The sequence below is a fragment of the Heteronotia binoei genome, chromosome 8 (genome assembly GCF_032191835.1).
Source record: "Heteronotia binoei isolate CCM8104 ecotype False Entrance Well chromosome 8, APGP_CSIRO_Hbin_v1, whole genome shotgun sequence".
Classification (NCBI taxonomy): domain Eukaryota; kingdom Metazoa; phylum Chordata; class Lepidosauria; order Squamata; family Gekkonidae; genus Heteronotia; species Heteronotia binoei.
The window spans coordinates 64593108-64618151 of record NC_083230.1 but is presented as its reverse complement, the minus strand read 5'-3'; positions in this window follow the sequence as shown (position 1 = coordinate 64618151).

Below are 25044 nucleotides of genomic sequence, written 5' to 3'. Positions count from 1 at the left end.
AGACTTGCTTGGCAATAAGCTGAACACAGCACACAACTGATACAATGAAGCCTTCAGTGATGTTTAATGAAGGGCTCAAACAATGATCTTTGGAGTTAAGAGTGTCATAAGTGTGTCCCTATTCTCATTTCTGAAATGCTGGAGGACGTGCCATCTTCTGTCTAAATATATCTAAAGTGCAGGAGGAGGGGAAGAGCAACTGTGGGACACTGAGGACTGTGCCTGCTCTGTGGTTCTTTCTGCAAGACCAGCTTGGCGTCTTCTAGCACTGATGAGAGGAAGCACACTTCTCACAAAGGATTCAGTAATTTCAAAAGTCCCAAGGTCCTTTTGCATTTTCAGTGGAGAGGATGTAGTAATTGTAGTATTCTATAGGACTATATTCTACATTCTATATAGGTATGTCTGGGAGAGAATGGAAGAATTAATTTGGAGGCAGGGCAAATTTACAGCCTGATTGAGGGTTTGTGTAGAACTTTAACATTTCAGCACACTGATTCCCATGTATCCAACAGTGCTAGACTAACTTCAGTCGTATTCTATTGTACATTATTTTTATTGTTTGTAATGGCCATTGGCCCTGTGCAATAAAACTGATCTGGATCTGACTTCAGCCACCTTTCTTTTCCAGAAATGCTGAGCAGTGAGTAAAAAGCACATTTACAGCCCTTTGCTTCATTACTGTCTTGTGTGTAATGCACAGAAAGAAAGATCCAGTGATCCACTCTGAGTATTTGGTTCAGTCTGGTATTCTGGTGAGTGCATGCACTTTGACATAAACATCCTATACATTTAAACAATGCTAATAGATAACATTAGACTTAATGCTTACCCTACAGGAGAACAATGCTTCTTCTCATTGCATAGGCAGACACGGAGCCAGGGAGCATTTAAGAGTGATGGAATTAGTCAGCCCACAAGTAGGTTTTCATGGGACAATATCAGACAGCATTGTTTTGTAGATCAGAAGCTGTCTACAGGCCACCATTTGGCCATCCATAGTTAAAAAAAAAGTTACAAGGAGTTTCATCTATGCTTCCTGTCCAGTGTTACAAGAAAAAAAATTCAGCCACCTTCATATTTCATGCATACTTGCATGTCATCCTCAGTGTTTTGTATTAGAGCTGTTCTGGAACAGATGTTACTGGATAACTTATTTACTTTGTTGAGCCCTCGTAGATGGGTAATAATTCTCAGTGTAGGGCTGCCAAGTTTCCAGGCCAGACAGGGGTTCTCCTGCCTTGGAGGTTCCAAACCCGCCGACCCACATTGGGTCGGTGGGGGGATACTCTTGCGACATCACTGGCATGATGATGTCACTGGCTGCTTTAGAAGCATCTGGGAAAATTCTATGGTTATCCCAGACACTCTAGCAATTTGGGAAGAAAACTTTATGGTACCATATGAAAACCATATGGTACCATAGAGTTTTCCCTCCCAAATTGCTAGTGTGTCCAGGAAAACCATAGAGTTTTCCCAGATGCTCCTAGAGTGACTGCTGTGCGATGTCACCGGCACAATGACATCACTTCCAAGTGTCATCATCATGCCAGCGACATCAGGGGAGGATCCCCTTGCTGTCCCAATGTGGCCGGCGGGTTGGGAACCTCCAGGGTGGGAGAACCCCTGCCTGCCCTGGGAACTTGGCAGCCCTACACTGAGAATTATTACCCATCTACGAGGGCTCAACAAAGTAAATAAGTTATCCTATAACATCTGTTCCAGAACAGCTCTAATCCCCCACTGGAGGACACGGGAGACTTGGCAACCCTATCACAGTGGTAGGAATTACCAAAAATAAACCCACATCACTATTCTGACTGTGTCATGCATTTCATCAGGATCTCAGTAAAAACAGCAAAGGTCTTTATTTTCTTCACATTGAGCACATACATGAGGTCTCAGATGTTACTGTTCTTTATTTCAAGCATTAAACTAAATACAATTGGAAAGAAATTTTGTCCCTTAATCACAATGCATGGGGAATCAGAATTTTTTTTATTCTGAAGCCGGTAAAAAAGTCATGCTGGATGCCACTTTCAGATAGGCTTGTCTGCGTGCACAGCAGATAATGATAAAGTGTTATCTTATATTAACTCATGATAATGCCATTCTTATCTTGAAAAAGGACTGGAAATAACTTTGATTATTACTCTAACTGCAGTTATTGTGTACAGTCCTGCAGATCCATTCCTCTTGCAGAAGTGTTTTGCTCCAGCAAAAGAAGCCTTGCATCAGGGCAAGTCTACTTTTTGCTGGAGAAAAGCACCAAATTTAGTGAAACAGGTCCACAGAAAAAAAATATATTTTAATGGCCAGTATAAAATGGGAATTATGGCCTTAAGTGTAGCTTAGCTTACTTGCTTTAATTAGACTTTTTTTTTTTTACAAAAATTGTCCATAAAACATAGAATAATCTAGTTTAGAAATATGGAATTCATATGCACGGATTTATATATTATCCAAACTGGACATGCTGGTTCTGGCTTTCACACTAAACTCAGTGCATCTACAATAGAAGGATTTCTATTCCAAAATTAACTTTGATTTCCCTCCATTTTTTGCCCATGCATGAGTATATTTTATGAATGGGAAAAATACTACTTCTTTCATTCACAGTGTTGTCCATGTGGATAGTTTTGGTTGACACATTTTCATTGCAGTTCATTTAATATTTTTTTTGTTGAATAAATAAATCATATAAATAAATAATACCATATAGTTCATCCTCCAAATGAGCCATATTTTCCAGAGGAACTGACCTCTGTAGTCTAGAGATTGGTTGCAATTCTGGGAGATCTCCAGGTTTGGTGTAGACAGCCAGTTTGGTGCAGTGGTTAAGTGCGCAGACTCTTATCTGTGAGAACTGGGTTTGATTCCCCACTCCTCCACTTGCAGCTGCTGGAATGGCTTTTGGTCAGCCGTAGCTTTTGTAGGAGTTATCCTTGAAATGATATCTGCTGTAAGAGCTCTCTTAGCCCCACCAACCTCACAGGGTGTCTGTTGTGGGGGGAAGATATTGTGACTGAGACTCTGAGATTCAGAGTATAAGGCGGGATATAAATCCAATATCTTCATCTTCTTCTTGACAAAAATAATTGCATTTTATATGTGTTTCAATTGATATGAACAAGGTGAACCACTTATGTATTGAAACAATGAAATTGATCATTATGTGCTTTTTGTAGAAATTTGACATGAAAAAGTAGAAGATGGCTCAAAGAGAAAGAATAGTCATTGATTTGCACAATAAAATTTTTTAAAAAACAAATTTTGAAGTCATTGTCCTTGCACCCTAGACCGAAGACTAAAGACGGTACACTGAATTGAACAACTTTCATTAAATAGCTGATCTTCGTCATTCAATCTTGCTTCATGGATTGCCATCATATTCTTCAGTGTGACTATCTGCTGCTTTGGTGACTTTTCCAAAATGGTAGACGTGTTAGTCCATTGCAGCAAAACTGAAAAGAAGGCCATACCAATGCAGAATCAAGGAGGGGTGTGTGAGACAATTATGTGGGAAAATAATGTGGAATATCTTGGGCAGAATCCCCAGATGAACCCCCCCCCCAAAAAAAGAACACTTAATCTGATGTACACAGCTATGAATCTTTACCCATTAGCACACATCCAAGAGCAGGTTATTAAATGTCACTTGCCCTGTGGGAATTACACTTACTATAAATGTACATGTAGGATTAAAGTTAAAAATCCAGTAAATGGAAAACAATGTGTGTCAAAGATTTAACCAAATGTAATTGCAAACAGGGTATTTACATCATTATGTACCCTTGGAATAAGATATATGTGAGGGAACACTTTCAGAAATCTCAAAATATTTATTTCTGAATGCAAAGGCAATATTTCTCACCAAAAAAAAGGTGCTCCTTTAGTTCAGCATTTCCTTCAACATAACCTGGTACCACTGACATCAGATTCTGGGCTATTAAAAGAACTGATGAGTCATCACGACACAGTGCTATTGAGGAAAGAAACAGAGTGGATCCTCAGACTTCAAACCATGGATCCACAGAGGTTAAAAGGAAGTCTGAGTTTTTACAACTGGTGTGTGTAAATCTTGCTGTTCATTGGCCATCTGTTCTAAAGTGGGAGCATTCTCAGAGATGGTTTTCTTACAGGTTGGCCGTACTTTTTGACTTCTTAACTTAGGGAACATTATTTCAGCCTGGATATTTGTAAATTTTGTATGATTTGTTGTGGCTTTGGAAGTATAGAACTCAGATTGAATATATGTAAGCCTGTCAGGCCTCATTTTGGGCAGGAGCTCAAGGAACTCTAGAAAAACTAAATTTTATTGTGCTCTTTCTTTCTTACCCTCTCCCCCCAAAAAACTTTCTTCTGGACCCCATTGTTCAACCCCCCTGAAAGAATTTTGCCAAACTCTAAGATATGACAAACTTTCTAATGCTTTCCCCCACAAATGGGAAAATAACCAAAACATATAAAGCAAACAGATGAAAATCTTCCATCATGTCACTGTGGCCACATAGGAGAAAGTGATTTAAAAAGTATAATGGGAGTAAGGTTTCATTATTACAATTATAATTCAAGAAGCACTTAAGGTAGATGTTGAGCTGATATAATTTAGTACACCTTTTGGTGATGACAGGGGTGTGTGGCATATGTAAATGAGTTATGCAAATGAGTTGTGCTAATGAGCTCTGGCACCTCTTTTTCTATGAAATGATCCCTGCCTATTATATAAAAGAACCTCTACCTCTTTACCTCTAGATAATACAAAGTATTTGTAAGACTTTTATAATTTATTTTAGCATGCTCAGTTTGTATTTTTATAGAAATTTGTTTCTCCAGGTTTTTTCTTTTGTAATGTTGATGCCTGTTTTTAAAATGTTTTCCCTAGATTTTGAGATGTTGTCCTAGGTACAAAATACATAGGGATCCTCAAGTGAACTAAAATTTCTTCCACTGCACCATTCTTCCCCCCCGCCCCTTCTTTCCTTGAATCTTCAAAATTAGCATTTCTTTGTTAGGGGAGCAGAATCACTTTATCTAGGGTTGCAAAGCCATGAGATGGGAGATATTTGATGGCCATATCTATACAGCATTATGAAGCAGTGTTTCCCATTTGCAGTGTTGTGACCCAGTTCCAGGTCATGGACCTCTGAATACCGGGTCACAGGAAGACGGCAAAGGCAGCTCTCCTCCCCATTTAACACCCGATGGGGTGTTTAAATGCAGTGGGAGGCAAATTGCCTGCCTTTGCCATCTCCCAACCAGGTGGGGAGATGGCAAAGGCAGTTCCCAGACTTCCCTTCCCTTCCGGGTGGGTTGTTTAAATGGGGGGGGGGGGCAGATCGCCTGCCTTTGCAGTATCCCTGCCATGTGGGGAGATATCATGTCCTGTCTCCCAGCTCCATCCCCAAAGTCTCCTGGCTCCACCCCCAACTTTTAGTGGGCCAGGAAGGAGCAGATTTAAAATAACTGGGCCACGGGGCGGGGGGGAGAGTTTGGGAAACCCTGTTATGAAGAAAATTTGTAAACAGCAGGGTCAAAGAAATATGGAATGAAGGCAGCACAAGTTGTGACAGAATTGTATAAAATGCAAAGAAAAGTAAAGGGACCATTCACAAAACTGCTCTTTTTAAGAGGGTTAGAAATACTGTACCTACAACTAAAGGACTGTGAAGGGTTAATTCTTCACAGAGCTAGAGGACCTTGAGTGACAGGCTGCTCCAGGCAATCTGATTGGTTAGCATCGACTGAATTAAAAAAAAAAGTCTTGAGAGAACTGGATGCTGAGAAAATTCATTCAGATTCCTGCCTTAACTGAGAAGAGACATATACTGAGGCCATCTGAGAATAGCCCTGACAGAAAAAGGGTTTCATTATGACAGTGAAATTCTACCTTGACTGAACACAGTCTGAATTCAGCATTAGCTGAGAGCAGTTTGAACACAGAGAACTGGGGGAGAGTTTGACAAGGAAGTTTGGGTAGTAGAGAAGATCAAAAGTAACTGTGAATAAATTAAGAACCTCTCATTAGCCTGATATATAAGATCAAAATAGGGTTGCCAGGTCTCAACTTCTCCCCAGTGGGGGGATTGTGGGGGGGGCGCTTCTGGGAGGAGATGTGTTATCCTCAATGCAATGATGTCATGTAGAATGATGTCACCATGCTGGGGTTGCAGCTCCGCACGTGCATGCCCCTCACTTTCCCTAACTATTTAAAGGGATCTTCCATTTGTAAGGGAAGTTGGTGCCACATGCTGCCAGATCTGGGCTTGGAAGGTGACAGCAAGCAGTTCTCTAATCCATGAGAGCAGGCACTAGGTGATGCCACCTTCCAAGCTCAAGATCTGGGCTTGAAAGATGAGAGCAGGTGGCTCTCTGCTTCATCAGAGTGGGAACCGTGTGCTGCCACCTTCCAAGTCTGAGATCCAGGCTTGCAAGGTGAGACCAGACATCTCCCTTCTCCAAGATAGTGTGCACCATACATTGCCCAAGATCCAGGCTTCGAAGGCAAGAACAAGCAGCTCCCTGCTCTGTGAGAGTGGACACCATGCGCTACCACCTTCCAAATCTGAGATCTGGGCTTGGAAGGTGAGAGCAGGTGGTTCCCTGCTGGGAGAGAGTGGGTGCCTCATATGTTTATCTCCAAGCCACAAATTCACAGCTGGGGGGGGGGGCAGGCATACACGGCACACATGGGTCTAGGAAGGAATGTTGGGGGGCAGGGCTTCCTCTGCCCACCAACTGGCAGGTGTCAGGGGAAGCCCCCAAAACCAGGGGATCCGCCCCCCCGGGACTGGCATCCCTAGATCAAAAGTCTGTGCTTGTTCTAGTTTTATCTCAGTAATTTCAACCCCTGATTTGTCCTGACTTTTCCCTTTGATGTTAAATAAAACTTCATATTCTAAAAGTATCTCAAGTGCCATCTATAAGGGTTTAACTTAAAGGGCAATCCTATTCCTTCCCTCAGGTTCCTGGCCTGAGCAAATAAAAATATATCTTAGTGACAGGGTGGGACAGCCAAAGTTTTCTCAGAAAAGAAGAAAACACATTACCAGGGCTGCTTAGTCAGTGAGGGAAAAGAAAAATGGATAGGAAATCTGAGGGAGGGAAGTGGAAAGGCTGCATCATATCAGCCTTCCTGTGCAATCCTAAACAATATTACACCTGTCTAGATCTGTTCATTTAAATGAAATTAGAAGGGCACAACTCTGCTTAGGATTGTGCTGTTAATGTCCATGATGCCTAAGGAATTCCTGGTCAGTGTTAAAGACCCAGGAAATGTTAACTCTTCTGGACCTCACAGTGGCTTCTGGTACCATCAAGATGGGTAGCCATGTTAGTCTGTCTGTAGTAGTAGAAAAGAGTAAGAGTCCAGTAGCACTTTGAAGACTAACAAAATTAGTGGTAGAGTATGAGCTTTCTGAAGAAGTATGAGTGACTCACAGAAGCTCATACCCTATCACAAATTTTGTTAGTCTTTATAAAGTGCTGCTGGAGTTTTACTCTTTTCTTTTGGTACCATGGTATTCTCGGACCACTTTTTGGGGATGTGGCTAGGAGGCACCCTTCTGTAGTAGTTTCAGTCCTACCTTGAAAATAGGTTCCAGAGTGTGGTAGCGGGCAACCGCTACTCTGTCTTTGACCTTTGGAGTCCTGCAAAGTTTCATCTTGCCCTCCCATTCTTTTCAACATTTATGTAACCTCCCTGCGGAAGGTCTTCCAGAGTTGTCTCCAATATGCCAATGACTCTCAGCTTTATTGCATGTTCGCCACTGTGACAGTAATGAATGGGTTAACAAGAAAACTAAGGACGCATAGAGCCTGCGTCAGATGATCTGAGGGTGGGGGCCAGAGTGCTCGGAACTCTCAGAGGTGATTGACAGCTAATGGCTGAGGACAGTTAGTGACAGACAGAGTCTGAGGGAGACTGCTGAAGAGAACAGTTGGTCTGAGAAGGAGCTGAGACAGGAGCTGAGGAGAGTCTTCGAGAGAAGCAAAGCTCACTGTTCACTCTATAAAGATAGCCAAGGGGCTGTGTGTGACTAAAGGAGAGTCACAGTAAAAGACCTGAGAGGTCACAGACACAGAGATACTTCTCTTAAGAGCCAAAGAGGTGGTTGAGGGAAAGATGTGGGTCTAGAAGTCTGAAGGGCTGGGAGAAGAGACACCAGTCGACTTAAGGGACTTGGCACATTATACCCGAGAGGCCAACTAGAATAGTGTTGGAGAGTGAAATCTATATGATCTGTGAAACCTGAAAGACCTAAGTGAAATTGATATTTTTTTCATGTAAAGTCATGTGTGATTGCTTCTATGTTAGTTGCTCTCTGTTGATTTGTTTTATTTTATTGTTTCAGTATAGATTATTTTATCTTTTGCTTATTGCCTCATGATCTACTTGATTAGAAGGTGGGGTGCCAATAAAATGTAATACATACCTAAGTGATTTTTTTAGTCAAGGAAGCATTTTCTGGGGGCGTGGCGTGTGCCTGGAAGATGGCGGACGTACCTGAGGTGAGAGCTCTCCCCCTCAATGCCTAAAACGCTAACAAACCCCAAATCTAAGTTACTGCATCTAAACCAACTCATTGGGAAAACTCTCGAGAACCGTGGGAAGCCATCCCTGATCAAACCGGCGACAGTAAAGACTTTTTAAAAGGCAGATACCACTAGCAAAAAAAAAAAAAAGGCATCACTAAACTGGCCTGATCCGAAAATGGCCACCACAACAGATGCCATGGAGACAAGTTAGAGGTCTCAATCACACCCCCACGTCAGAGCAGATTTTCCTCAGTGCACCGCTTTGATCCCCAAAAGAAAGAACAAAAGGGGGATTTATGACTGTCCTCATGACTCTACTTTTCAATTTTTTTCCCTCTTCTTGCATCCACTCCGTTACTAGTTCCGATTCACAAGCAGTTGACTAAATCCTAGTTTTTCAAGCTGTTAAAGGAGAGGGAGGGGGAGGGAGGTTTGTCTAACAGCCCCGAATGCACGGGAATGTTTTTGTGGGTTTTTTGGTTATTGGAGTACTTCCGAATCTTCTATAATTTGAAAGAACTCTCCTGTAGAATTTTTTTTTTTTTTTACTATTACAAGACAATGGTCTTGGTTCTGGCTTTTTTCCAAAACTTTTTTTTTGTTGCTGTTTAAAACAGAACAGCTGTTCTTACCCTACACAATTTCTTTTGTGAAATGTTTCTCTATGGTAGAACACAAACATGGTTTTACACAGTTAAATATTCACCAATGTAGAGTTTATCCGTTAATACCAATGTGTATCTTTTTTTTCCTCATGTTTGCTAGTTATAGACAAGAGGTTCCATTCTAACTTTGTTCATTCAAGGTCTGGGGGCGTGGGAGGAAAAGGGTAGTGGGAGGGAGGAAAGGGTTTAACTGTTAACCACTATGGTTGCTGTTCTGTTATATTCTCTAGGAAAGGAAGGTTTCTGCAATCTATAACTGTAAACAACCTTTTTACAATACCCAATTTTACAAGCTTTTTTGTTCCAGGGGTCTGGAATATAACAGAATGTATCTGATTTAAAATAGCTTATATGTTCACAGATCAAGGAAAAATTAATATATTTTTTCTTTCAAAATTGTCATTTCTTTTAGGTTATATGAACAGGTGGAGATGTTTGAAGGGATCATACTTCATTATAGCATTCTAAATCCCAAGAGTCATCCAGCTGGCTATATGGTATTGTTCAATGCGCACAGTCCTTGCATCTAAGTTGCTTAACTACAGTATATATATATATATATATATACTGTAGTTAAGCAACTTAGATGCTTATATGTTTTTTATAGTATGCTTGCAACTAACTGATGGAAGCTAATTTAAATATCCTCAGTATTATCTGCAGAGGGCTAAATAATATTATTAAAAGAAAGAGACTAGAAGCTGCCCTCTTGAAACAATTGCCTGATATTCTGTGTATACAAGAGACCCACCTTAAGGCCTCCACTTTTACTGTGTTTAGGTCCAAGAGATTTCCTTATCAAGACCATGCGGCTGGCACAACCGAATCCAGAGGAGTTGCAATATTAATTTCTGACAGGCACAACTTTAATCTTAGAGAGACAAAACTTGACACTAGAGGGCGCCATATATTTATAAAAGGATATCTTGATGGAAGGCCCATTACCATAGCTTCTCTATACGCCCCAAATGAAACTCAAATTGCCTTTATAACTGAAACCTTAACAGAACTCTCTTTGTTTGCCACAGGGGATATAATCATAGGTGCTGACTTAAACCATATTGTAAACTGGAAATTAGACAAATCCCATTTTTCTGCTAAACTAAAAAAAACAAATTCACCAGAGTTCAAATACTGAACTTTATGTTGTGCTTAATAAATTTGGATATCTAGATACCTGGAGGATGCTTAATCCTGGGTGCAAAGACTATACTTATTTCTCTGCTAAACACCAAGTCCCTCCAAGGATCGACTTCATACTAAACTCAACTACGCTAGCTTCAAATGCAATTCGATCAGATATTGGTCCCAAATTATATTCAGACCATGCTTTGGTCTCAGCCAAATTTAACTGGAATTCATATCCAAAGCAATATAGACAATGGACACTGGATTCTTCTATTTTATTACAAGAACATATAAGAACAGAAATTGGAACCTCTCTTGAGCAATATTGCCAAGATAACGATAACAGTGAGGTTACTAACGCAGTCCTTTGCAATGAAGTCAGTGCTCAGAGGGAAGATAATAGCTCTTACATCAGCCCATATATATTTGGATTGTTTATTAGTTTTTAATGTTTTATCTGTTTTAAATGTTTAACTGTTTACATATTTAAATATTGTTCAATTTTTATGTTCGACTAATTGTTGGAAGCCGCCCTGAGCCACTTGTGGGAAGGGCGGGATACAAATCCTAAAATAAATAAATAAATAAATAAATAAAATAAATAAGAAGCAACAGGAACTTTTAAGATCTGATCTGATACATAAAATACAACATTTAGAAAATCTCCACAAAATAACCAATAGCATAAGAGTATATAAACAACTAATGAGAGAGTGGAAAGCACTAGAAACCTTAGAACTAGCCACCATTAAGAAAAAAGTAATGAAATCTAAACAAACTTTTTAAAATAGAAACTCCTATGCATTAAGAAACCTAGCATGGGAAGCAAATAAAAAGGCTATAAATAAACCAATTAGATTAAGTCGTGATTTTCAAGGGAATTCATTTTCTAGCAGCAATCAAATTTTAAATCAATGTTATACATTTTATAAAAAACTATATACCTCAGCATCTCCTGATCTAAACACCATCAATTCTTTTTTAGAATCAATTCAGAATTTACCAAAACTACAACCAGAACATAAGGATTTACTAAATGCTCCCATTACTGACCAAGAAACACAAGATGCCATTAAAAAAATTAAGAACAGTCAATCACCAGGCAAAGATGGCTTTACAGGCGAATTTTATAGATCTTATTCACAGGGTTTTTTTCAAGTACATAACAAAAGTGGCTAATGATATACTGGAGTTAGGCCTTTTTCCAGCAACATGGTTAGAATCTATTACGGTTATGATACTTAAACCAGGGCGCGACCATACGGATGTTAAATCCTACAGACCTAACACACTTTTAAATCAGGATTTTAAAATATTTTTTTCCATTTTGGTTGCTAGATTTAATCATTTTATCTCTGTATACATCCACAAAGATCAAACCGGTTTTGTCCCACACAGAAACATGATGGAAAATATAAGGAAATCATTAAATATCATTAATTACGCCCTATCTGAAAAAATTAATTCTATTCTTTTATCTTTATATTTGGAAAATGCCTTTGATTCGCTAGAAATAAATTATTTAATCAATTTATTAAAAATCATGAATTTTGGCAACTCATTTTTAAAAGCTATCTTTACAATATATAAAAACCCCATAGTTAATACTAAAATTAATGGACATATCAGAACCATTCTCCGCAACCAGAGGCACCAGACAGGACTGTCCCCTATCCCTTCTTTTATTTATTATAGCACTTGAACCCTTAGCCCTTCTAATCAGATCTTCTAATGATATTGCAGGAGTTTCTATTAAAAACTAAGAGCACAAATTGTCAAATGTTTTCAGACAATGCAGTAATATATCTCTCTAGACCTATTTACTCTTGAACTGCACTTGACACTTTACTTGATAAATTTGGTTTGCTTTCTGGTTTAAAATTAAATCACCAAAAAACTGGATTGTATTCTATATATTTGTCTAATGAAATTAAAAAGGAAATTTTAACAAAGTTCCAATACAAATGGGTATCCAAAGAATGGAAACACCTGGACTTACTTATCCCCTTAGACCTCACTAATTTACTACATTCTAATTTTCTTAAAACACAAACAGAGATCAAAACTAAATTAAACTGAAGGAAGAAACTCCAATGGACATGGCAGGAGTGCATTGACTTAGTTAGAGCCTTTATACTTCCTTCATATGTATTTCAGAGCTCTGCCACTGGAGATTCCACAAAATCTATTACAGGAAGCCCAACGTTTGCTTTTAAAATTTTTATGGAACTCTAAACACCCAAGAATCCAATACCAGACATTATGCAAAACCTATAATAGAGGGGGGGGGGGCACAGGGTTCCCCAACTTTAACATATACCATGATGCAATACACTTATCTAATTTACTCAGAATGCTGGACAATTGGGACCCACCAGACTGGGTATCAATTGAAGAATCCTATGCCATAAATAAAATGATACAAGAAACAATATGGAATCTGCCTTCTCAGCACCCTAAGGTAATCACTTCTAATTCTTTCTTGCACCAGACTCTCAGAGTGTGGGACAAGAATAGGAGAAAGCTGGCCCCAGAAATATCACCAGTGGGAACATTTTTTTAATCAAGAATGGTTTCAGCCAGCTCTTGATAGCGCCTTTTTATGTTTAAAAGTTTTATTAGTTTCCAAGATAAAAGGGATAAAAGGGTAGGGGAATATAGAAATAGAAAGTCACAATTTAGCAATACAGTTATAGTACAATCTGCATGATATTAAGCCTTCCCTATAAAATAGTAATAGAATATTTTAATCATTTTAAACCTCATCTTCATATTCTATATAGAATGTTTTACAAATTATAAATCAACCCTAAAAACATCTATCTGGATTAAATTATCTGTCTACATATAATATATCTCTTAGAAGATAAAATAAAAATACAAGTTCACATCATAATGTCTTGCATGTCCAGCCATACATATAGCTTCTTCCAGTTTTTCCTTGCGTCTTCCTTCATTTTCCCAGCCAACAGCTGGGATAAATAGTCTGCTTCCACCGCATCCAAAATTTTCCCCATCAGGTCAAGTCTAGTGGGAATTTCCTGGAGTTTCCATTTTTGTGCCAAAAGGATTCTAGCTGCTGTATTAAAATGAATTATTAAATGTCTTGTCTCCTTTGTATAAATATTGGGAAGAATGTTCAATAAAAAAAGTTCTGGATTAAATTGAATCTGTGTCTTCAAAATTTTCTGTAATAGTTCATGAACCATCTTCCAATAGTCTTTCACCACTTCACAGGTCCACCATATATAACAGAACAACCCTACATGTTTTGCATATTTCCAACACTTGACATATTAGAATACATTTTAGAAAGTTTCTGAGGAGTTACATACCACCTGTAAAACATCTTGTACAAATTTTCTTTAAAAGCTACCAACCTGGTCATTTAATGTTAGATTTCCATAACATTTCCCACTCACCTAACATAATATTACAGACCACATTCTTAGCCCACTGGATCATACAATCCTTTACGATCTCATCTTGCATTTTCATCTGTAGTAGATATGAATATAGTTTTGAAATTAATTTCTCTTGAGGGCCCAAAAATATCTTCTTAAATGCATATTGTCCTGTATTGAAACCCATTGTTTTGTCTTTAGCATATCTGGATTCTATTTGTAGTCTCATCCACCAACTCATTCTGATACCAGTATCTTCTAGTTCTTCTTTTGATTTCAGATGATTATCCTTTTTCAGCAATTCTTCAAATTTATATATAGGATTTGATTTTATAAGATTTGGTGGTGTGAATGCTTCCACTGGGGATAGCACCTTTTAAAAAGGCTGGTCCCAAAGTAAGATCCACAGACTCATAGATATTATAAAAGAAGGAGAACTAATGACAAAGCAATCCTTAGCTAAAAGGCAAACTCGAGATACATTGATTTCAGTATTTGCAGCTGAAACACCTGCTATCAACCCCAACCCTCAAACAACAAATAAATTACAAATTATCCCCTTTTGAAACACTTATCTACAAACCTTACCTTGCAAGAAATAAATCTATTTCTATAGTTTATAAAATTTTGAGCGACCTCTCCACCCCGGAACTGCCCAAATACACCAAATATTGGCACAAAGAATTAGGCAAGTCACTCTCAACAGAGCAATGGCACACAATTTGGAGGTCTTATACCTTCAAAGCTCCAAACATTAAAATAAGAACACAGCTTTTTAAAACCCTATCAAGGTTGTACATTACCCCTAATAAACTAGGATATATACCAAAAACCTCCTCTGGACTTTGCTGGAAAGGCTGCAATACGATTGGTTCTCAGTACCACTCTTGGTGGCAATGCCCAATACCCCAATCATTTTGGAAATTAATCCAGAATATAATTTCTCAAATTTTACAGATGGACCGAGGGTCTGATTCAGTATAAGGCAGCTTCATATGTAGTATACCTTTACAATTTGAAAATTTGATATTGAAACTCTGGACTACCAAAATCCCAAACTTTCACAACATGGAGATATTAGAGAAATTCTGCGCTGCAGCGTGACTAGAAATAGCTTCCAAATGGAAATCCTCAAAACTGCTATCTACTTCAACTTGGCATACCAAGGTGCAGGAGTTGTGCGTACTGGACAAGATCACAGACTCATTCAGACAACAGGACTCTGAATTTTTTTAATCTACCTTTTTGCATACCTTATTTGGAATACTTAGTCGCTAACAAGCAATATGCTTCACAACTAGAAGCGATTAACACTATATATTGATGTTAATCTTGTAATATATTGCTTAGTGAGATTGCATAATTGTTTACCTTATTTTTCTCTTAGTTAAGCATTTTCTTTTAAAGTTTTACATGTAATCCATCCTTCTAAGACTTTTTAAAAGCTTACTATTTCTATGATGGTTTTCTTCTACAAATGTATCTTTATTATTCTCAATAAAGTTATTTAATTTTTTTTAAAAGGAAGCATTTTTTCACGGGACTTTTTTACAATGATACTGTAACAAAATAGGAAAATATACTTTTGTCTTTTCCTTTACGTGTCTCTATAAACGCCTTGCTTTCTAGAATGTTCATCAAAAAAGTAGCTATTTACTTCAGAGTGATCCTAATACTGACATTTATTTTATTTACAGTGGAAGGATCTACATGGTGTTGGATACTGCTTTCACCATCAGGATTTTCATAGAATCATAGAATTAGAAAGTTCCCATAAAGGCCATCTAGTCCAACCCCATGTTCAGTGCAGGATCAGCCTAAAATATTCCTGACAAGCATTTGTCCAGCTGCTGCTTAAAGACTGCCAGTGAGGAGAAGCTCACCATCTTCCTAGGCAGATGATTCCACTGCTGAACTATTCTTACTATGATTTCCCCCTCATTATCCAGCTGATAAACCCATTATTGGTATTCCTACCCTCTTCTGTCAAGAGGAACAGTTCCCTGCCCTCCTCTAAGTGATAGCCTTTCAAATACCTAAAGAGAGCAGTCATACCCCCCCCCCCCTCAACCTCCTCTTCTCCAGACTGAACCTTCCCAAGTCCCTCAGCCTTTCCGCATAGGATTTGGTCTCCAGGGCCCTGATTATCCTCATTGCTCTCCTCTGCAAACCTCCCCCCCCCCAAAAAAAGAATTACTTCTGGGCTCCATTGTTCAACCCCCCTGTGAGAATTTTGCTGAACTCTAAGATTTGACAAACTTTCAAATATTTCTCCTCACAAAAAACAGAAAAATAACCCAAACATATCAAGCAGACAGATGGAAATCTTCATCATGCCATTGTGGCCACATAGGAGGAAGTAATTTAAAAAGTATGATGGGAGTAAGGTTTTATTATGGCAATTATAATTCAAAAAGCATTTAAGGTAGATGCTGAGCTGATATAATTTAGTACACCTTCGAGTGATGTCAGGGACATGTGGCATATGCAAAAGAGTTATGCAAATGAGTTATACTGATGAGCTCTGGCATCTCTTTTTCTACAAAATGACCCCTGAGTAGGACTATGACATCTTGTGATTTCCTCATCGAACAGAAAAAAAAATCAAGAATGAATTATTATAATTAGCACAGTATTCAGCAGCATGGGATTCCATTCACAGTGTCACCACCCTACAAATGAGAAAGTAGCTTTCAGGCTAAAAATAAAAAGAGGCAAAGGAAGAAATGCAATTGTCCATATACGTATTTAATGATAAACACATTTTTTTTTTCTTCTGTGGAATTTTTCTCATTGTGACTTTTCTCTGCTTTTAAATTCTGGATAACTAGGAAGATTTATAAAATAAATTCCAAAACTGGTTTATGCACAGTTTACTTCAAGTTTCACTGCCTTTGGTTAATTTTACATGTTTCCTTCTCCCCACATTACCAGCATATTGATAAAGCATTGCAAAAGAGCAGTCTCATTGTGACTGTAAATATGACCATGATTCTCAATTTGTGGTTTTACAGGAGATTTAAGTGTAAGCTTAAGCTTAACTAGTTCCCCCCCCCCCCCAAGCAACTTCATTCTCATGTTCTCTTTCCATTAAAATATTGCATGTATTTAAGACTGTTTTTCTCATTATTTTAAATATATGGCAACTAGGGGTATTCAGGGGCAAAATATTTGGGGGGCTGAATACAAATATATTTGGTAGCTGAATCTGATTTGGGAGATATTTGGCTATTCCCAAATATATGGCATCATTATACCTGTGGGCAGGCCCGTAGCCAGAAAATTCCGGTTGGGGGGGCCCATGGAAAATTTTTGGATGGACGAGCTCCCCTCTGGTGGCCCCCACTCTCTCCACCACCACTTTCCCCCTGCAGCTCTGGCTGCCCCACCCCCCTCCATGCAGCACCTCCCCCCTCCCTCCCACTCATCCTGGAGATCTTGCAAGCTGTCCCCCCGCCGATCACATGATTGGCTAGAAAAGCCGCTCCAAAGCCGGTGATATCTATGCCGGCTTTCCGGCATGATCAGCAAGTTCAGCACAGGGGCAGCCTGCACTGAACTTGCTGATTGTGCCGGGAAGCCAGTGTAGGAACTGCCAGATTTGGCGCGGCTTTTCCATCTGATCACGTGATCGGCGGGAGGTGCCTTGCAAGAGCCCCAGGAGCTTGCTCTTTACTCTTTTGCCCAGTGGGTGAGTGGGTGGCTAAGTAGGAGGGAGGGGAAGGTGCCGCACAGAGGGGGACTGCCAGAGCTGCGGGGAGAAAAATGGTGGTGGAGAAAGCAGGGGCCGGGGAAAGGAGGGGCCATAAACGTCCGAGGGAGGTTGGGTGGAGGGGCCATTCCCCCCATGGCCCCTGTGGCTACGGGTCTGCCTGTGGGCCATTGAGGTCAATGGCAAAAAATTATTATGTATGGAGCTGGGGAAAGAGGCGAGAGTTTGAGGGAGAAGCACCAAATTTGCAGGGCATCTGCAGGAACCTCTCCCCCACAGAATTCCCAAGTTTAAAAAGAGAATCTCTGCAGTCAACTCAACTGTGTTGAGGATGCTTGCTTGCAAGGAACATAACAGTGCTATGTCCTACTGCTAGGCAAATAGGTGTGAAAAATCTAAGCTTGAGATCCTGGAGAGCCACTGCCAGTCTGAGTAGACAATACTGACTTTGATGAACCAAGGGTCTGATTCAGTGTAAGGCAGCTTCATATGTTCATTTGTCCCCCAGCAGAACAAGTGTCACTGTACCAGTGCCAATCCCACACACAGGACCTTAGCTCAAATTAGAGAATCTCTCTGATTCACAAATTGGGGTGGGGGCTTTCTGCAAGGACTACAGGACAGAACCAGTGCGTTGAATGCACTAGTGCTAAGGAGTAGAGATGGGACATGGACTTTCTGCATGCAAATCAGCTGCCCACAATACAGAAATGTAGCAATCCACTCAGTCACACCCATCACCAGTCCCCTTCCCAGAAACCAGAAGGAATACAAGAACTATAAGAGAACCAAAACTTCACAAATAACACTGTGCAACCAAAACACAAAAATACAAGAGCACTATCAAGGGCAACAAAACCACAACACAACCCCACAACAGCAGCTGCCCACTAACCGCAAGCTACTAAGAGAATCACCAAACAACAAAGAAATCACCAGTAAACTCTTAAGAATATCAACATCCACAAAAAAATCACAATAATCACAATAATAAAATCTGCAACGATCAACTAACACAACTTGTAAACAGAAGAACTAACTACACAATTAACAACAGTGGACAAAATCCCCAGTCCCCTCACCTAGCAACTAAAGGAAATAAAAGCTATAAAACAGTAATATTTTAAATGCAATTATTTTAATATTTTTAAAACAAACTTTTTAAATGTATACAAAATATTAACATCTAAAGACTAAGCCAACCTCCCACCCCAACAGAACCGCAACCCTAATGCACCCCAAGCCGGCCACCCACCCTAAACAGGATAAGTAAAGGAAAACATTTTTTAAAAGTCCTTTTCTCTTAAATCTTGCTTTAAAAAAATATTTTCCCCAAAACTTACCTGATGATGTCTTCTTCAGATGTCACCGTCCAGGAGTCCAGTCCATTTTGGTCCACACAGCCAGATAGGCCAAGGCACAGAGAGCAACAGCAATTGAAACCAGGGGCCAGCAACTACACAGTCTCTCAGCCAAACAGGCAGCCAGCAATGGAGTCTAGCCACTAGGCAGCAGGACTCCTTAAATGCTCTCTGCCCATGTGCAGAGCAGTTACAACCCCCCCCCACTGCCCAATGATTGGACAGAGAGCATTGCAAACTGCAATTCTATTGGCAGAATTGCAAGTAAACATCCCCCTTCCCACAAGAAAGATAGGTGGTGCTTGCTTAACTGGGCTGGCAACACCAGACTTGCAAAACTACATGCAAGGACCCCTCTCCACCTCCATCTCTCTCCCTGATCCTAGGGAAGCTTTAGAAGAGGCAGGAAAAGCCCAGAAATAGCAGAAAAGGAGTTAAGTTCTTTAACTTTTAAACCCCCTTTCCTACCTTTATTTGGGAGCCCCAAATACGAATTCAGCAGTATTTGGGCACCTGTATTTGGCTCCCAAATAACATTGGAGAATCCAATTCAGCCATATTTGGCCCTGAATGTGGCTGAAACTGCTGTTATTCGGGGATGTATTAGGCTTGGCCAAATCGAATGCACACACCTAATGGCAACTGCTTGGGCTGGTGGGAGCACGAAAGCAGAGAGAAATATATGTTCTGCAAAAACATTGTATCTTTGTATTTGGAAAAAGTGCAGAGCTGCGATCACACAGAGTTTTTTCCAGTGCAATCCTAAATAGAGTAGTAGTCTTCTAAACCAAATGAAGTCTTAGAAGGGTGTAACTGTGTTTAGGAGCTGCTGGGCAATGGTATTCTGTAGAATGCCTGAATAGGATTTTGTTGCTGCTGTCCATTTGTCATGTAAGTATAGGAAGGGAAGAACTCGGTTGAGGATCCTTTGGTTCTGCAAGAAAGAGAATATCTATGCTTGCTTTCTGTAAGTCCAAATGTGAATGCTTGCTAAAACAGCAAGGCTGTTTTTAAGTGTTTATGTCAAACATTTGCAGAAAACAAACATTAGTTATGTCAAAACAGTTCACACATTTCTGTTGTTCGTATAAATGTGTCCCATGAGCACAGGACATGTTCTCATATGCTTTCATGCAAGATAAATTGAGAGACAGTTATACAGTTCTTGATAATGTGTTGTGTTGGGGGGGGGTTTGTTTCAAAGTGTTTTTTAAGACATGCTGTTATTTTGCAAAACTATCCTATACATGAAATCAATCCACTTTTATTAGAGACACTAGGGTATGTTGGATAGCAGATTGTTATTTTGTTTATTATTTACAGCACCTCAGCCATAGCATGGTTATCCATTTATCACCAGTTATTGCTTTGACCCTGAAACAAAATACACTTGCTAAAACAGAAGAGAAGAGATGACCTGTTCATAATCCAGTGGCAGTGCCTTTGCTCCACTTCACACATAAATTAAGAGGAAAGTCAAAAGAAAGGTGTCTGAAGCAGGCAACTGTCTGATAAAGGTCAAACTTTCAGAAACATCTTTTACAAGTATCTGGTGCAAGCAATTACCATGTACCTTTTTATTTCACTTACTTGGGTGATGGATAGCTTGACTTTCTCACTTAGGCCAATCCATCTCCTCTAAGAAAGTACAGTTGGCTGACAGCACAATGAGAATAACAAAGAAAGAATATCCCACTCTTACATGAGCTGCAGGGCTAACTTTGTGATCAGTGTCAGTGACATGGAGACCCCACTGGCATGTGAAAATTATCTAGGTGCTCCCTAATGTGGACAATGTGTTCTTCCTGCAAACGACTGCTCTAAGATTCCCTATCTCCAATAGCAATGTTGGGAATAAATGAATGAATAAAGGAAGTGCAGAGACAGTGAAAATGAAGTGTCAGGTATCACAGTGCCACTGAGTAAAGTTATACATTGCAAATACAGAGCAAGACAGATCTCAGTTATACCGGTTATTGCAGCCCCAGCACATAAAGGAAGGAGAGAGAGCAGTGAAGATGAGGAACGCCCCTAAAAAACAAACAAACAAACCAGTAACACACTTAGCTTTTGGAATAAAACTGGCCACACCTTTATTGGTTACAGCTCTATGAAGCCTTGGCACAGCATGAGCGTACCAGATCCTGGCACTGACTGACTCACCTGCCAGTCAATGAAGTCTTGGCCCATCCCAGCCTGCCTGCGGGGGTGGGAGACCCATATGATTACAGGGGTTCCATGAAAAAAGCCAACAGGAAAAAGGCTTGCAGAAAAAAACCCTGCGGTCATAAATCCTCACAGGAAAAAGTCCACATGGAAAAAGCCCACACAGAAAGAAGCCCACATTGAAAAATACCATTTAAAGTACCATATATATTTATAATTGTGAATAATCATTCATGTCCATTTATGAGAATGAACAGGTTATTACCTATATTTTATATTGTTATTTTAGGATTATTGCATGTTCATATTCACTGTCTAGTATTCACAGCTATTGAACAACTATATGGCTTAATTTTTTTCAAATAATATTATTTACTTATTTTGTTATTAAAAATTAAAACCATAAGATAACAAAACCATAATATAACATTAAAATAAGCCAGAGAACCTGCTGGGCCTACAAAAAGGAAGTTGTTTAAAAAGTTCATGATATGAGGAGTATTAGCCCTGGCTTCTGCTGCCTATTCCAAGAAGATACTAAATGCCTGCATGCAATCACCAAAGCAGCTATGTGCTGACCCCTTCCCAGGCCTAGCTGGTCAGTTGCCTCAACCCTCCTAGCCTATGAGTAGGCTCCCTTCAGGATTGGTTACTTTTTATATATGAAAGCAATCCTGTGCAAGTGAAGTGGTGATCTAAAAGGCCAGCACAAAGCCCGAAAGCCACCTCTGACTCTTGATGTGGCAGTCACAGCACCCAGCAGCTGCTAAGGGCATATGTTGCCTTCCTGTGCCCAGAACAGCCGCAGCACCCAGCTAGTGATCAAAGCACATGATGCCTTCTGCACCAGCGTGGCTGCAGCACCTGGCCACTGACAGGACTGGGCAATGTCTGTCTCCCACAGACATGCTGAGAAGGGGCCTGCTCCATAAAACCCCCAAATGCCATGAAGTCAGGTGTCTCAGTGGACAATTGCTTTGCAGCTTACATTGGCATTGTTTTCATAGTGGCAATTTAAGAAATCTTTCTGAACCAATTTAGAACACTCAATTAAAAGTGAGGGGCTATGTGTTTGTGTGTTTGAGGATGCCGTTCATAATTTATTATTAAATTAAGATTTGAGCAGAGGTTAGCTTATTCATTTCTGCAAACAGCACTACGGCTGCTTCTAGTGTGTCATTAAATTCAAGTTTTCTGTAAACAAGAGCATACTGCCCCAGAGAGAGGAGACAGATTACCATGCTCAGGTAGCAGATGAATTACCTAAAGAGTTGCAGTTTTTCTTGTAATTAGCATTTAAACTGGTAATGAGATATGACAAATATAGTAGCAGCTTTCCTTTTTATAATACATTTTGTTGAAACCTTGAAGGCATAAATGCTTAGGATAGCATATTAATTCAGAGATGTTAGTTGGGGACCCACAAGATCAAAGAAAGTATCAGGTAAATTATTATGCCTTGCATGTTTAACATGCAGGTCACACTTCTTCCGAGCAAGTTTGTATTTTTTTGACAATGGCTTTGATAATCTCTGATGATACACACGAACTAGCAGGGGACAATTCACCAATATGCAATTTGTCTAATAGTTAACCCAACCTCAAAGTGATTTTCTTAACAAAATAAAATGAATAACAGTAACTGACTGAAACCTGGATGCCAAAGTGAATTAAAATAGCAAGATTATTCTTTTTAAGCAATCATAATTTGCTATGCAGGCTTTATATGGAATCCTCAGATGTACAAATCATCGATTGCTTTATTCCTGGCAGTTTGGAAAGAGGAAGATTTGTGTAATAATTAAGGCACAGAACTGTACGGTATGTGAGAAAATCTGTAACTGGATTGCTTGAGCATGTAAAAGGATTTATACTAAATTTTATTTTATGCTGCTTTCATAATGCACTCTCATTAAGCGTACATAATGTTTGACTTTAAACAAGAAAGTACTAGAAATCAACTTTTAATAGAGTTAGAGACGTGTCTTTTGGCAGTAATGGTGCATTAAGAGTTTTACTGTATTAGAGTTTGCAATTGAAAACATTAGTCTAGATCCAGAGAAAATTGCATGCAAGGAATTATGTAAGATACTAATGATGTGGCTGTCTACCCTATCTCCCCTCTGACTGTTATCATGGGAGTAACATATCTTGTACATGGGAAAATACTGACAGATTTACTCTGCCAAAATGAGACTCCTTTGGTACTCCTCACACAGTGGGGTAGCTTGTGTATTTCTGCTTGTAGAAAACAATGCCAGATTTATGTCCATTTATTCTTTGGTGTAGGGTTTGACTTGTTTGCCCTATATAGAGAACTGAAGGGCATTGTTGGCATTTAATAGCATATGCAATGTTAGAAGATGAGCAAGTGAATGAGCCTGTGATGGTGTAGTTGATGTTGTTAGGTCCAATGATTGTGTTGTCTAGGGGTATGTGGCAGCAATGTCCAGGTTCAAATTAGATTGTGGGTGAGAGTTGTTTAAGACTGAGGGGCTGTCAGTGGGCAAGAAAAAAATTGCCCTTGTGAAAGAGAACTGTCATTATCCAGCAGAGGTTGCGCTAATGAAGTGTTAGAACATAAGAGTAGCCATGTTGGATCAGGCCAATGGCCCATCCAGTCCAACATTATGTGTCACACAGTGGCCAAAAACCCAGGTGCCATAGGACGTCCAGGACACCAAAAGTCCTCACACTATTGCCCCACCCAAGCAGAAGTCCTCACACTGTTGCCCCACCCAAGCACCAAGAATAGAGGGCATCACTTGCCCCAGACAGAGAGTTCCAACAATACCCTGTGGGTAATGGCCACTGAGGGACCTCTGCTCCATATGTTTATCATAGAATCATAGAGTTTGAAGGGACTTCCAGGGTCATCTAGTCCAACCCCCTGCACAATGCAGGAAACTCGCAAACACCTCCCCCTAAATTCACAGGAACTTCATTGCTGTCAGATGACCATCTAGCCTCTGTTTAAAAACCTCCAAGGAAGGGGAGCCCACCACCTCCCAAGGAAGCCTGTTCCACTGAGGAATCGCTCTAATGGTCAGGAAGTTCTTCCTAATGTTGAGCTGGAAACTCTTTTGATTAAATTTCAACCCATTGGTTCTGGTCCTACCTTCCGGGGCCACAGAAAACAATTCCACACCATCGTCTATATGACAGTCCTTCAAGTACCTGAAGATGGTGATCATATCACCTCTCAGCCACCTCCTCTCCAGGCTAAACATCCCCAGCTCCTTCAACCTTTCCTCATAGACTTGGTCTCCAGACCCCTCACCATCTTCGTCGCCCTCTTCTGAACCCATTCCAGCTTGTCTATATCCTTCTTAAAATGTGGTGCCCAAAACTGAACACAATACTCCAGGTGAGGTCTTACCAGAGCAGAGTAAAGCGATACCATCACATCACGTGATCTGAACACTATACTTCTGTTGATACAGCCCAAAATTGCATTTGCCTTTTTAGCCACTGCATCACACGGTTGACTCATGTTCAGAGTATGATTCACTAAGACCCCTAGATCCTTTTTGCACATACTAATGCTAAGATAGGTCTCCCCAATCCTATAACCATGCATTGGATTTTTCCTACCTAAATGCAGAACTTTACATTTATCCTCGTTAAAATTAATTTTATTGATTTTAGCCCAGTTTTCCAGCCTGTCAAGGTCATCCTGTATCCTGTTTTTGTCATCTTCTGTGTTTGCAACCCCTCACAATTTAGTATCATCTGCAAATTTAATAAGCATTCCCTCTATTCCTTCATCCAAATCATTGAAAAGATGTTGAACAAAACAGGTCCCAGGACAGATCCTTGGGGCACTTCACTTGTCACTCCTCTCCAAGAGGATGAGGAACCATTCACAAGCACTCTTTGGGTGCGATCTGTCAACCAGTTACAGATCCACCGAACAGTAACAGGATCCAAACCACATTTTATCAACTTGTCAACAAGGATAGTATGTGGAACTTTATCAAAAGCCTTACTGAAATCAAGATAAACGATGTCTACAGCATTCTCCTGATGCAGCAAAGTAGTCACTTTCTCAAAAAAAGAGATCAGGTTAG